Genomic DNA, 15000 nt, shown 5'->3' with positions numbered 1-15000 from the left:
ATGAATGTTAGTATAGATGGTGGAATGATAGAGTCTTTTGCTCCTAAAAGTAGTATATGGGAATAAATGTCAGTATGATGGTCAGAGGAGAGATTTAAGTTAAGGTTGGGATATTTGCTTATGGTTTTAAAAGAGGAGGGTTCAATAGATGCGCCGAAATGTTCAGACTGTACAATGCTATATGAAACTCGATGTGCTGATGTATGAAACTCTCAGTTACGACCATGGCTAAGTTTCACCTTGAACTACTGAGGCTAGAGGGCTGCAATAGTTTTCTTTTACAGAAAACTACAAGAGGAAACTGCTGAGAGGAATTGTTCGTGTAGAATCTGAAGAACACATCGGTGACATTAGGCAGAAATATATAAAGTTCTATATATAATTATTATTGTACGTCAAAAGGTGAAGCCTGAGTGTTTCGATGATTTGGTCTGTTTAGTTGAGAAATGTGTAATGATATGCATTACTTTGGCCATTGTTGTTCCATATATTGCAGCCGAGTAACAGTCGTTACAGGATGACAATCCCCTGTGGATGTCTGCTCAGACGATGCAGTCTGCATATACTAGAATGCTTGTAGCTGCACATATGCAGCTTTCGTGTGGACATTAGTGGGCGATGTTTCTCTCGCTTCATAATCAGTAGGTGGTAATGACCGTGGTAATGATGTGTTTAGATATCATGGGAATTACAGTGGAAGTGGTCTATTTCCATGCTGAATGTACAATTGGCCTCATAAGTTTCCGGACAAAATCCTTAGCATATTGTTTTGAGCACCTTAGCTCTTTGTTATATTTCTTGTTTTACTGCAAGGTATATTGATTTCTATTAAAAAATGCAATTATATTGGTCATCAATTAATATCGAGCATATTATAACCTTCCTAAACCATAAAAAACATCCTTCTCTTATTACATAATAAGATTTTCATTTAAGAACATTTCTCAACTTTCCAAAAGGCATTTGCTTAACAGTATGGCCGTCTGTTTGGCCAGATTTTCTGTAGGTAAAGTTGATCACTTTCATAGGAGATAAAACGGTTTATTTAGTTTTTTTTTTTATTTGTTCTGTCATAGGCCAGTTGAAGTAGTCTGAATAAGTGCTTTTCCACTGATTGCTAGAAATAGCCAAGCAGCAGAATCTCTCGCTCCTTGTCTCTTGTCCTAATTCGAGTACTAACCTTTAGGAAAATTGGAATGAAAATTCTGACCAAGATTTTATTTTCCAAAAACTTTTAATATATGTATTCTTAAATATCAATAACTCTGGATAGGGTGTAACACACGAAACGGTAGATATGTATTTAGATGTATTTTCTAGTAACCACACACACACACGGTAAGACCATGGGTTTCTGGAATCCATGGAGTATTGATGCTTACGCCTTTCACTAATTACATCCAGCCAAGTACTACTCTGTACAAACCATAGCCCAATAGAACATATAGCCTCCTGTCACTTATCTAACTTTCATTTAAACATTATTTAGCAATTTTGATATATCAACACCATCGGAACAAAAAACAGATTCTAATTCCATCTACCTATTTCACCTTTCTGTCCTTTAAGTAGAGTTTTAGTTCAAGCGTGGACAAATACTCTCATCCAGAGTCCCAACTCAAACGTCAGAAATTATGGTGAGTCGTGGAGGCGTGTGATGTTTTGTTAGACAAACTCAAAACAATCACTATAAAATGACTTAGAATTGAAATGAATGAAATCCGAACCTTCAGAAAACTTGTACTTTTAGCACCGAACTTTGTTATTCATTTGTACAATATACTCTCATTCTTAATCTTTTTTTGGCCCATGCACATTTCATCATATGTCAGAATATCATCTCCACCCGCCCTCCACCCCGTCTCCCTCGTCCCCACTCTTTCCAAAAATGTCTGCCTCAAAACGTGCATTCCAAAGTATATGTATAACAAAATACTAACATAAACACAAGCCGAGAGAAAGCCCAGGGTGACCTCTGAGTAGTGTGGACCGATGCACACTGGATTTTGTGTGGTCCTAAAGCCAGTTTGAGCCTGCCAATCTGTGGTCACAATCTCCCCAGATCCGCCCCCCCCCCCCCCACACACACACACACACACGCCCCACCAACCCTTGAAACTCTGAAATTCCTCCCTCAGGGGAGAATTCTTCCCTGCTTGACAACCACTGGTCCGTATAGTCATTTGTTTTGGGAACATTTCTCACTCTGCTCTGTTGGTGGCAAAAGGTTTTTCTCTCAGCGCAGTCATCTAGGATCCGAATGTTTTTTATTTCTCTCTCTTTCTCTCTCTCTCTCTAAGGCCAAACAGCCGTGCATAATTCCTTCAGTATCAAAATCACGTCTTGCTGAACCCGCATAAATATGTTAGGAAACAAGTTCACGCATGAAAAGCGAAAAGGAAATTGACATACTATATTCCCTGCTTCTGGAAACAACAACTGGGGTAAAAATGTGGAAAAGGAAACCAAATAGTAGATATTCTCAGGTGTGTTGAATATTCAGACAGAAATAATATTATCCTGTCTTTTATTTCGTCATTGTATTTGCTCGTTGTGTATACACAGACGACTTTTGTAGCTGCGGTTGCTGCTGAATTTCGATTCTTCTACCCCTCAAACATTTACTTGTGCTAAACTCTTTTTCTAAGTTACCCAGGAATCATATTCCAGAACTATAACCGAGTACCAGGTTGTACAATTACACCAGCCCCTGTCTTTTGGCCAGGCCCCTAGGTTAGGTTTAGGTTAGGATAGGTCATGTTAAGAAGCATCTTTCATGTAATTAGGGGGTGAGAAACATTATGAGATTATCTTCAGGAAGATTCTATGGTTATCTTTTAAGATATGGCATCCCACTTTTTCCAGGGAAGGTTCTGGTACTTGGTTACTGATCAGGAATATGCTACCTGGACCTTTCCTGGAAAAAAAGTGGGATGCAATATCTTGAAAACTAACCATAGCTTCTTCTTGAAAATAACCTCATTGTGCTTCCCACACCCAATTTTCTTTGGAGATACTTCTTTGAAATAACCCAACCCAACCTAAAGCGCCTCAGTGGCGTGGTCAGTTTGGTCTTGACCTGCCACCTCGGTGGCCGAGAGTGTAATTCTTGGGCATTCCATTGAGGGGTCAGAGATGTGTATTTCTGGCAATATAAGTTCACTCTCGACGTGGTTCGAAAGTCACGTAAACTGATTGGTTCCGTTATTGAATAACCGCTGGTTCCATGCAACGTAGAAACACCATACAAACAAACAAACAACCTAGCCTAACCCAACCAGACCTAACTTAACCTAACCCAGGGGCATGGCCAAAAAAAACCGAGGCTGGTGCAATGCTAGTATACATCTCGGAAATTTCCATCATGCATCCAGGCTGATACGGGAAAGGATTGTCTTTCACTTCGGTTCCTGAATTTTTTATTCCCTAGTAATATCAAGTTCTATTTGGTATCAAGTAATATAATGATTACTTCCTAGACAGCGACTCTTAAGGGTTTTCGGGGGTCGTTAGAAACCCAGGACAGGGATTCTTAACCTTTTGATGACTCCAGACCCCCAATGAAATGCCCAATATGGTTCCACACCCCCTTTGCTCAAGTAGCATAAGTCTGTTTGTTGACAATATAACTTAACAGACTTAGTTTAATACATACTTCAGGTATGAATAGGTAGGAATAGAACATATGAGAAAATCAGAAGTATTTAAAGTTTTATAGAGATATTTATTTACAAAATGTACTCATGTATACCTTGACACATTAGAATCAAATATATCAATACCAAAAGATCAAGTCCAATACCCTAAGCATGTGGTACTCATACCGTCAAGGGGTATAGATACCCGCAGTTAAGAAGCCCTGATCTTGGACTAATATTGCATGGGCGTAATTATCTTCATGATATTTACAGTCTTTTGTCTGTGTGTTCCACTATCTGGGATAGATCCAAGGAATCTGCAATAAACAAAATGAAGAGTCTAAAAGATTAAGAATTGTTATCATTTGACTTTACTATAAGGAATCAATATCCTTATACAAAACTCCAGTCAGTCTCCAGTTCTTGACACTCGATTGCTCGAATTGCAATGACCGGAGCCTAAGACCCTGGGAGATGCATTTCAATGTTTATACTAATTAGAAATTCACGAGGATAATTTTCCAATTTATACAGTCTCTAGAAAACCGTAGTTGCACTTTTGAAAAACGATTATTTTTCATTTATTTCTGTAGACGTTGTATTATACTGTGTGACCACCGCTGGGCACACTTATTGTCCAGACGATGGGGTAAACAGAACAGTCTCTCCCTATTCTTATCATTTTACCTTTTTGACAAGATGAAGGGATTATTCCTTTGGGTGGCCGTCTCTAAAATGTTATTTGTGTCTCCCATTATTTCAATGGAATATGATACTCTCTCTCTCTCTCTCTCTCTCTCTCTCTCTCTCTCTCTCTCTCTCTCTCTCTCTCTCTCTCAGTCAAGGATTGAAAGAAGATGAACTCCAGGATCTATGATTTATTGCTCAATAAATCAAGGGCAGGTAAAGGTCTTCTAATAAATCTCCAGTCAGGTGAGGAAAGTAAGGGAAAGATCAAGGCGTGTTAGTTGATCATGGGAATCATTTCATTGGGTATAGTTCACCTTTTACATCAAGGAAAACTCTCTCTCTCTCTCTCTCTCTCTCTCTCTCTCTCTCTCTCTCTCACTTTGGATTTTCTTGCTCCTCTTTCAACTCAAAAGACTATGTTTTTTTTTATCTCTTGTCTCTTCTCATTTATCTGTCTCATAACAATTCCTCCATTTAAACCATCATGTCTTCTTGAAATTGACTCGGATGGACGCCAACTTTTGGACTTTCTTTTCGTCTGTTTTCCAAACTTTCTAAAACACATCAAACCTATTGATGTTAAATTTCTTGCTCATACAGCAGATGTTGCAGAGTTAGTCCTCATGTCAACTATGAGACCTTTTCCTAATGCTTCTGTACACAATATTCCATACTTTTGAACAAAACACATCCTTTAATTGCATCATTTGTTGTATCCGTATAATAAAAGACTCCATTTATTAATGATAAATTATAGGATAGTGTTGTGTCCCAATTTTAAAGCCTGGCAGCTGAATACCCATTGAAGTAATAGCAATGAGTTCTGTATCACTACAAAAGCCACCATATGTAATCTCATATTTCATTCCACTATGTAGCTGAGGACCCATTATATGACTGCCATTTGGTACTCAAGTCTACGAGATTTGAATAACACTTTCCACACGACGCAAATGGATTTGTTATGAAATGGCATTTTTTATTCTTTTTATTTTACTCTAAACCCAAGTACGTTATCTTAATGAAGGTGCCTTTTTCATGCGCCGAGCATAACTCTGGTTACAAGTTTGATTTTACAGGTAGCAAAAAACGCAATTTCATACCCTCAGGCTTTTATACAGAAAATGGGGAGATTGTCAGGAAGTGCAAGAAGAATTTTGCCACTGGTTATAAGTAGGATGGTTAAACAGATATATAAAATAATAACAATGATAATGGACAAAGTTGAATAACAAACACCTACTTCAACAGGAAAGGTACAGAGACAGGGCGCAGAGAGATGCAACAAGCTTAAAGGAGTCATGTGCCTTCAGAGAGAGAGAGAGAGAAGCTAACAGTTAGTGCCAAGGGCATTAATAATTCATGATGTTTCCCTTCCAGCTTTTTAGAATCTGTCTGACATTGCAGACACAGACTCACTCCCCAGAAGCGGACTTTCCGAATTTCACAATCCTCCTTGCTTTCTGTAAATACCTGAAGTATTTACTTGAGAGGAAAATTCAATGACCGAAATCCTTCAGTCAACAATTTCCCGCGCCAACCTTCGGTTATCGGATAACTCGCAGAGTTTAGCCGGGGTCAATATTTGAAGGCGGGAAGAGCAGAGAATTTAAGCAAAATAGAAAAAAAAGGTGGGGGGGGGGATTGGGGGGGGGGGGTGGGGGGGGTATGTGCCCTGAGCAAGCACAGCAGCCGAATGAAATGAGGTGGGGGTCATATTTTTTTCATCATCCCCAATTATTCGACCTACTAAACATTTCCTTCTTCTCGTCTTAATTTTAGGGCTTCAGTTCAGAAGAGTCGTTAGCTTACTCTCGAGAAGGTCTGGCGACTGCATATTTGGTTTTTGAAACTGATTTTTTTTAAACCTGTAATCTCTTCTAATGAAAGGTCAACATGACCGTCTTTGATAATGAAAAGAATATTGAACTTGACAACTCTATCATTTTTGGCTGAATGTTAGTATATTAGGGGAGTGAGAGATTTGCCGCTTTCCAGGCTGGAATACTTGGCGGAGATCAACTCTTATAGGTCTTTGGTGATGACAGTTTCAATTGTGACTTTGACTCCCGCAGATAACGAGCCGAAAGCAGAAGGAAAAGAGGAGGAAAGTGGGACTATAATAGACTCTACATAGCTGCATTAGAAAGAATAACGTAGACTTCTTAACTATAGAATGGAGAAATCATGTTTTATTCAATTTCATTGAAATTGTTGTTACAAAAAGATAGTTGTGTCCCAGTACTAAATATTTCCAAACATATCAATTTCTTCGGCAACTTCAGATAAAAATGTTGAATCCAGGTATTAATATTTACAGTCGTTTCGATATTAGAATTCTCCATTATCACAAGGAAGTTTATTATTATTATTATTATTATTATTTTGTTTTTTGTTTTTTTTTTAATTTTTTTTTTTTTTGCTCTATCACAGTCCTTCCAATTCGACTGGGTGGTATTTATAGTGTGGGGTTCCGGGTTGCAATCCTGCCTCCTTAGGATCCATCACTTTTCTTACTATGTGTGCCGTTTCTAGATCACACTCTTCTGCATGAGTCCTGGAGCTACTTCAGCGTCTAGTTTTTCTAGATTCCTTTTCAGGGATCATCGGATCGTGCCTATTGCTCCTATGATTATGGGTACGATTTCCACTGGCATATCCCATATCCTTCTTATTTCTATTTTCAGATCTCGATACTTACCCATCTCTTTCTCTTCACTCTGGTGTCCCATGGTATTGCGACATCAATGAGTGATACTTTCTTCTTGACTTTGTCAATCAACGTCACGTCTGGTCTGTTTGCGCGTATCACCCTATCTGTTCTGATACCATAGTCCCAGAGGATCCTTGCGTGATCGTTTTCTATCACTCCCTAAGGTTGGTGCTCGTACCACTTATTACTGCAAGGTAGCTGATGTTTCTTGCACAGGCTCCAGTGGAGGGCTTTTGCCACTGAATCATGCCTCCTTTTGTACTGGTTCTGTGCAAGTGCCGGGCATTCGCTTGCTATGTGGGAGATGTGTAATATCCGTCTATCGTTCTTTGAACATATCTGGTTCTTAGGGCCTGATCTTGTGCCGCTGTTATCATTCCTTCAGTTTCCTTCTTTAGCTATCCCCTGTAGCCATTGCCATGTGTCATCGCTGGCTAGTTCTTTAGTCTGTCTCATGTATTGTCTGTGCATTGGTTTGTTGTGCCAGTCCTCTGTTCCGTCTGTCATTCTCCTGTCTCTGTATATTTCTGGGTCTTCGTCTACTTTTATTAGTCCCTCTTCCCATGCACTTATTATTATTATTATTATTATTATTATTATTATTATTATTATTATTATTATTATGGAGAAACAAATCCAGAGTTATGTATATACTTATTTGTATATCTAACAATGAAACTGTACAGATAGATTCCAGAAAGCTATATATACAGTTTTGTCATTAGCTATATGTATAATGATATGTGCATACGTAAATAACAAGATTTTTTCTCCATTTTAAGACTCATTCTAGTATGAGCATTTTCTTATTATCAATTTGATCAACACTCGAAGTACCTACTCTCTGAGATTTTAGAAAAGATGTCCGTAATATGTACCGGGAAAAATATTGGACAAATATATGCGAGTTGCTTTAAATACACGAAAGATTTCACATAGAATAAAACGAAATATTGAAGGGTAAGGAAAAAGTCTTAATGAATCCCCAACCTTTTCAGCTATTTCTTTTCTTTGTTCTTATCACATGACTTGCGTTTTATGGTATTTTATTTGCTTGCTTTGAATTTTCTCCCAGCATCATTCTAGGATAGAATGGAGGGTGGAATTCCATGAAGCTCAGTAAAACCCTGCGTATGACTTTATGGATTTATTTAGTTTACAGATGAATAAAAGAAATTCGATCTGTAGGAGAACATTTATTGAGTGACTTATCCAAAATAACCCTAATTTCAGTTAGGTAATATATTCAGGAAGAATACTGCTCTATACATGCCAGAGACAAGTCTCTCTCAGTTAATATACACTTTGTGTATGTTAAATGAAATTTCCTTCCAAATTCCTTGCTGGAATAAACTGAGTAACGGGATATATTTTTTTTCTTTCTTTTTTGCTTTAACGACTCAACGTCATCCTGATCTGTCCACGATGATAACCTTTGTTGGCGTGACTCTACCATATGGTTAATATTCATCACCAAGTCATGATCTCTCGAAGCGCGACAGGCCTAGCCCTAGCAAATGACCAGCAAATGACCTGTTGCTACCCAGTTATTATGTGATCACTTGTCTGAGACCTGTCTGTGCACCCTGGGTAGTGACTGACAGGCAGGTAGAATGAGTGACGAAGGATTTGGGAAGGGTAACGGGTTCATTAGATGGCAGGTAATTCGAAAAATTTCCGTACAGGATGGGAAGTATGTTAAGTTGGTTTATTTAGAGAGAGAGAGAGAGAGAGAGTTGAGTGGAATATAAAATTTAGGCCAAAGGCCAAGCACTGGGACCTTTGAGGTTATTCAGCGCTGAGATTGAAATTGGCAGTGAAAGGTTTGAAAGGTGTAACAGGAGGAAAACCTCAAAGCAGTTGCACTATGAACCAAGTGTTAGGAGAGGGTGGAAAGTAAGATGAAGAAAGAAAATATGAAAGGAGGTACGGTAAAAGGGACGAAAGTGGTTGCAGCTAGGGGCCGAAGGCACGCTGCAAAGAAGCTTAAGTAATGCCTATCGTGCACGCATGAGGTCCACTGACGGAACCAATCCCTACGGGAGAGAGAGAGGTTTGTTTGTAAACAAATATCAGCTGTTTCCTTCTTGACCAATTACGGACATGGGTCGCAGCTGTGTTGTGTCAGAGCGCACGAATTTCAAACTGCACGGCAGAATATTAAATAGGTGGAATGCCGAGAACGCCATAAAGCCTGGTGCTATTGAAATTTTAGAATATGAAATCAGTCACGATGCAGCGGTATGCAGATTTATTTAGATAGCTAGGTATACGCACTAGGGGAACAAATGACTTGAACAGTTACGGAAATTATGGTAGTTTAAATACCCCATCAGTTTCATAACGGGAAAATGAACCCAGTAAAACTGTAGAAATATTAAATCAGATGCAGTGCAACAGTCGGAAGACAAAATAAATGAATAAAAATCTTCATCTAATTTGTTACGTAACCATGAACGTAAACTTTTGTTATGTCCCCTTATCTCAAGTGCTTTACACTATTGTACTAAACATTATAAGTGAACTGATTAAATCGAATTTGGAAGTTCTTTACGCTAGAATATTGTGTAAAATCATATTTGATTAAGATGTTGAACATCACTCGAAAATGGTAATGCTAGTCTTTAACAAAACACTTCTCTAAAAGGCAGATTCCTTTGGTAATTTGTTGCAAAATTGAACTTTTTGCTATTTAAATGCTTGAGCGAATAAATGCACCTCCTAACTGAAAATATAAAGTTCTTCTATCTGAAGGGACAAGAATCATTCCTTCCCAAAAATATACAGCAAATATTACTTGTACAAAATTTTCACTTAGGACAGACTTGAAAGCGATCTACCAGGAAAGAAAATAATGAAATTTCGAATACTGAAACTGAACTATGTTGCCATTTTCCTTTATAGTGAACCTATGCATCCAGAGAACAGTTTAGTGCAAGTAGAGCACACAAGGCTTGACAAACCTCCAGCTTACTTGGGCACTTTCTAAAATCTACGGTCAAATGGAGCTTTGTTTTACTCACTAAAAATTAAAAATAAATCCTCTATATTTTGTTGGAAATTAATAATTTTGTATTGTTTAACATGCACATTATTTCTTTTTTACATTTCCATTCTCATAGATAAATCATAAATATCTTATACCAAATTTTCTGTATCTTTAACTCAACGCGAAACACCTTTTCAGACCTTTTTAAGCTTATCCATGAACCTTTCCTACTGCCCAACAACAACAACAAAAGCAGAGTAGTTTGTAGGTTTACTCCCCGAGTAAACGAAAATATCAGGTGTGGTTATGTCAAATTTTATAAATTTATCTTTAAAAAATGCATGTATAATATAAATATGGATGCATAAATCCATCGTCATTCAATTTATATATTATTCAATTTTCTGAAGCTATTATTGGCTGAAAATTATATACATATCATGTCGTTATGCATATCATGTCATACATCAAACGAAATGTTTACAAGGCTACGAATTTTAAACATTTCGTGATGGAACAGAAGCATCTTATATTTAAAAAAATATTTTTTATATTGGTTTAATTATTTCCCATGTTATTAACGCTCTTAATTTATTATCAACAAGTACGCATTGCAAGGATAATATCCAAAAATACCAAATGAAGGAATAAAACATAGAAAATAGCAGAGAAAAAACTAGAACCTGCATTTTCATGCGGTGCATCTTAATGACTTGGCAACGTGCTGCCGCAATACCTGATGTATTATTCAGTGGGAGGAGAGAGCATTAATGTGAGCCACTTGCTTTAGATTACAGATGACAGCCACTTCAGTGCGATGGGACAATGTATTAAACAGTATGTAGTACAACAAATTCAGAGATTTTTTTTTTCTTCTAAATAATGAGAATATAACGGGGTGTCTGGATGTGCCATTGACTTAAATTTTCAATTATACACTCAAATGGGTAATTTATATGTCGAGTGGTTTTAAAAGTGGACTATTAATTACATGTTTTTAGTGTATTGAGTATCTGTAGAAGAAGAATGTTTTTCAAATACAAAAAAAGTTACACGAAGGTACAAGAAACACACACACACACACACACACACACACTCACACACACACACACACTATACTAGAAAATGAGTTCACCCAACCTTGGCCTTATCTTCGGTGCTGGTTTTCGGAACAAGGTGATTCGGTCCTATAATCGGTCACCTGCTTTCTGGCCAAGGCCAGACTGAGGCCGAGTGAGGCAAGATTAGGCTCCCATATGAGGGAATCCCTCTCATCTTCCTTAATGGAAGATGGACGTTTGCTATCAATATTCCAGCTGGATCTGGATACATATCAAAATCCCGCCTGAAAGACAATTACTCGTGAGTTCTGATGTTTTTTCTAAAATATTCTCCCCCAAAAAAACGTTATATAGTACTACCCCCGTATTTGTTGAATTGATATATCCATGTTGTTATTGAAGGAGTTTTTATTGTTCATCTGAGAAGCATGAAGACATCATTACCTTTTATCTCTGTATAGTGTCAACTAGCTTAATTTGTTGTGCTAAAGATATATCCGTACGAATTTTAAAAAATGCTTTAAGATTAAAGAAATATGAACTGAATGTACCACTACACGAGGCGAAGATAGTCCGTGCGATATATATTTTTTTCCGAATTTCATTATTGTTTTGCAAGAATATCATATATTTAGCAGCATCATGAATGACTCACCCTGTGTCACTGTGATCTAACCACTACTATTTTGCGCATCTCACGAAAAGTACACCTTACGGCACCAGAAATAAAAATGATTAAATATTACATTCAGCAAAGTATATGAAACTTTCATTCCATTTTTTTTTATTTTGTATCTAAGCACTAAACTAGAACTAGCTGCTGAAATGACCTCAAATTTAAGATTTGTAAAAAATCATTGCTTATAACTGGTCGTAGAATACTTATGCAAATGAAGCAATGGCTTACCTATCTAAAGCATCATTAAAGTAATTTCATACAGCAGTAATGTATGGTACTTTCATCATTTCGTAGAGATTGATACTTGGTTATCAGAGTGAAAACAGAAGAATGTATGTACAAAGCTACAAAGCCGTAATGTACAACCTCGACTGCAACACCGCGGTACAGTGTGTCCATAAAGTCCCAGTACCATTCTGAGCAATAAAATATTCGTAAAGGAACTGGGACTTTACTAGACACCCTGTATTATGTTTAGTTATTTGCGTGAAAAGTACACAAGTAATCTTGATCCTTCCTTTTTGCTCTTGTTTTCCCCTTTGTTATATATATACTTGAGATACGAAAAGGGTCTATAGCAACGTATACATTTTTATGACGGCATCATTTGCCTTCAGCAAAGGTCACCTCATTAGGGAGAAAAAACTACCGTGGTAAGCCTGGTGTTCGTATACATGAGCGGCTTTTGGAATTTAAATTAAACTTGACTTTCCAACTACACAAATACACCCACCCACCCGCACACACCACACACACACACACACATTATATATATATATATATATATATATATTATATACATATATTATATATATATATATATATTTATATATATATTTATATAATGAGTGTGTGTGCATACAAATTGATTGTTGTTAAAATCCGTACCCAGGTGCTATAAGTATGATCGGCAATTCGAAGTGATAAATCTATTGTAATAACAGATAATGAAGCCGCTCTAAAGGTAACAGAGTTAGTTTGGTAGTATACGTTTACCAATCTATTTATTCAGAATGAAAAAAAAAAAAAAAGTTAAACCGTCATTAGCCAAGGAATCTTAATGTTATCAGATGAAAGAAATAGTGTATATATATATATATATATATATATATATATATATATATATATATATATATATATATATATATATATATAGAGAGAGAGAGAGAGAGAGAGAGAGGAGAGAGAGACGAGCGAGAGAGCGAGAGAGAGAGAGAGAGAGAGAGAGGTTCTCCAGATGATTTTATGTTTTTTGGTTCATGAAACTGTTTGACTGACTTTTTGTGATGTAATGTTTATCACTTGCGGTCAAAGGCTGTCAAAGGGACTAACATAATGTTCGACGAGGTCTTGATAGCGACCCGTGTATCCTAAAGATCCTCCTAATCTACAGTACGGTCTAAGGAAAGCATGTTTAAGAAGCCCAAACAACCGCTAATGAGCTACTGGCATACACGACTGGGCCACTATTCAATTCCTTTTGCCGTCTTTGATTTACGAGGTAAAAATCATTATGTGCAAGAGTAGCTTTCAGTCAGCTATGGACTGGAGGACAGAACTGGCGTCCGCTACTGCCACACACCACTGTGTTGATACATTATGAAGAAACTCTGTCAGTTCGTAAAGGTATACCCGGTGCTTAATGAGACTTGTCTGATCTTTGTCCTTACAATCTCCAAACCCGGTAGCGGTACTGTCTGCATAATCATGAACTACAGAGCCAAGCTGATTTTGCACATGAGGGTTATTTCTCCGTTTACTCTTTCCGAAGGGTTTCTCATTTCCAATCATTGCTTGAAACCGCCGATAGAGAAACAAAAACAAGTCATGTCTGATATGAGAGTTAAAAGTTTCACAATGAGCAATGGCGAATGACAAACAGAGAAAGAGAGGAGAGAGGAGAGAGACCACCACAATATATAATTATAATTCGATATGATATTATTAAATGAATATATATATATGATATAGGTATAGTATATTTCATACATACAGACAGACACTACAGATATATATTAATATATATATATATAAATATATATATATAAAGAAATCTATATATATTATATATAATATATATTATATATTATTTATAATATATATATATATATATATATATATAATATATGTGTGTGTGTGTGTGTGTGTGTGTGTGTGTGTGTAAGTGTTAGCATGGAAACTAAAGGGGTTAGATAATACAACCGACTAACTGATAGCTAGTTGCCCAGAAAAGTTAAAAAAAAATTGAGAAACTTCTGTGATGGGTTGATGTCGTGACGTTTTTTCCGCTTTTATCTTGATGGCTCCAGAATCCCTAAGGACTCCTCAGGGGTAACCGACAGAATATCCTTCCGGAGGAGTAGAATTAATACTCTCCATCCGTCAACCTACCTGACAAAGAAGACACTTGTCACAGGGTATCTTACATCGCTGCCTAATTTTTTTTTTTACAGTATTCTGTATTACGAAAGTTGCATAATTCTGGATTTATTTTAAGAGTAACACCGACTTCTTGTGGACATCGCCAGCAAACTCAGAGGAATGTCTTTCGAAGGTATAATGACGTAACTTATAACGTCATTAACTTGCCTCCTCCCCGGTGGATAATTGGCTATTCGTTAAACAGTCTCCACCTCTGGCAATAATGAAATACAACCAATATTCCTTGTTTACGCTTTTAGTAGTGTAGTAGCTGTAGTAGCAGCCTTAGATGTCCGAGTGTACGCCTTAGCCAAAAAAGGGCCCTCCTTGTGGTTTACCTCATATCCTTGGAATGTGTTCGCGATCTCGTTCCTGCAGGCGCTGTGTATTTCAATTTGTGTCTCATGCCAGCACAATGAGGAATTCACTGTCTTGCATCTGTTTCTAGCCCGCAAGAGGCTAAGGTTATCAACGCCATTTATTTTAAAATATATGTTTATTTTCACGTCAACCAACACCTTAAGATACACATATATAAAATACGATAAAAGCAGATTCGTGTTGGGCGGGGCCTCAGCGACCTGAGCGAGCATGTTACTTGGCTCTCGCCTGGGTCCTCTATGTCTTCCGAGAACGCGATGTTCTCGGTGGGTTGGGGCATGCTGTCTCCGAAGGGTCGTCTGCTGGTTCATAGAAATCAAGGGGGCCATCCATCAACATTATATAGATGTTCACGACAGGAAGCATCTCTACAAGAGCTTATAGAAGGTACACAGGTCGTGCACAGAGAAGACAGCTATGGTTGCCTC

This window comes from Macrobrachium nipponense, chromosome 2 (assembly GCF_015104395.2).
Source record: "Macrobrachium nipponense isolate FS-2020 chromosome 2, ASM1510439v2, whole genome shotgun sequence".
In the NCBI taxonomy this organism is placed as follows: Eukaryota; Metazoa; Arthropoda; class Malacostraca; order Decapoda; family Palaemonidae; genus Macrobrachium; species Macrobrachium nipponense.
Note: the sequence above shows the minus strand (reverse complement) of the source record.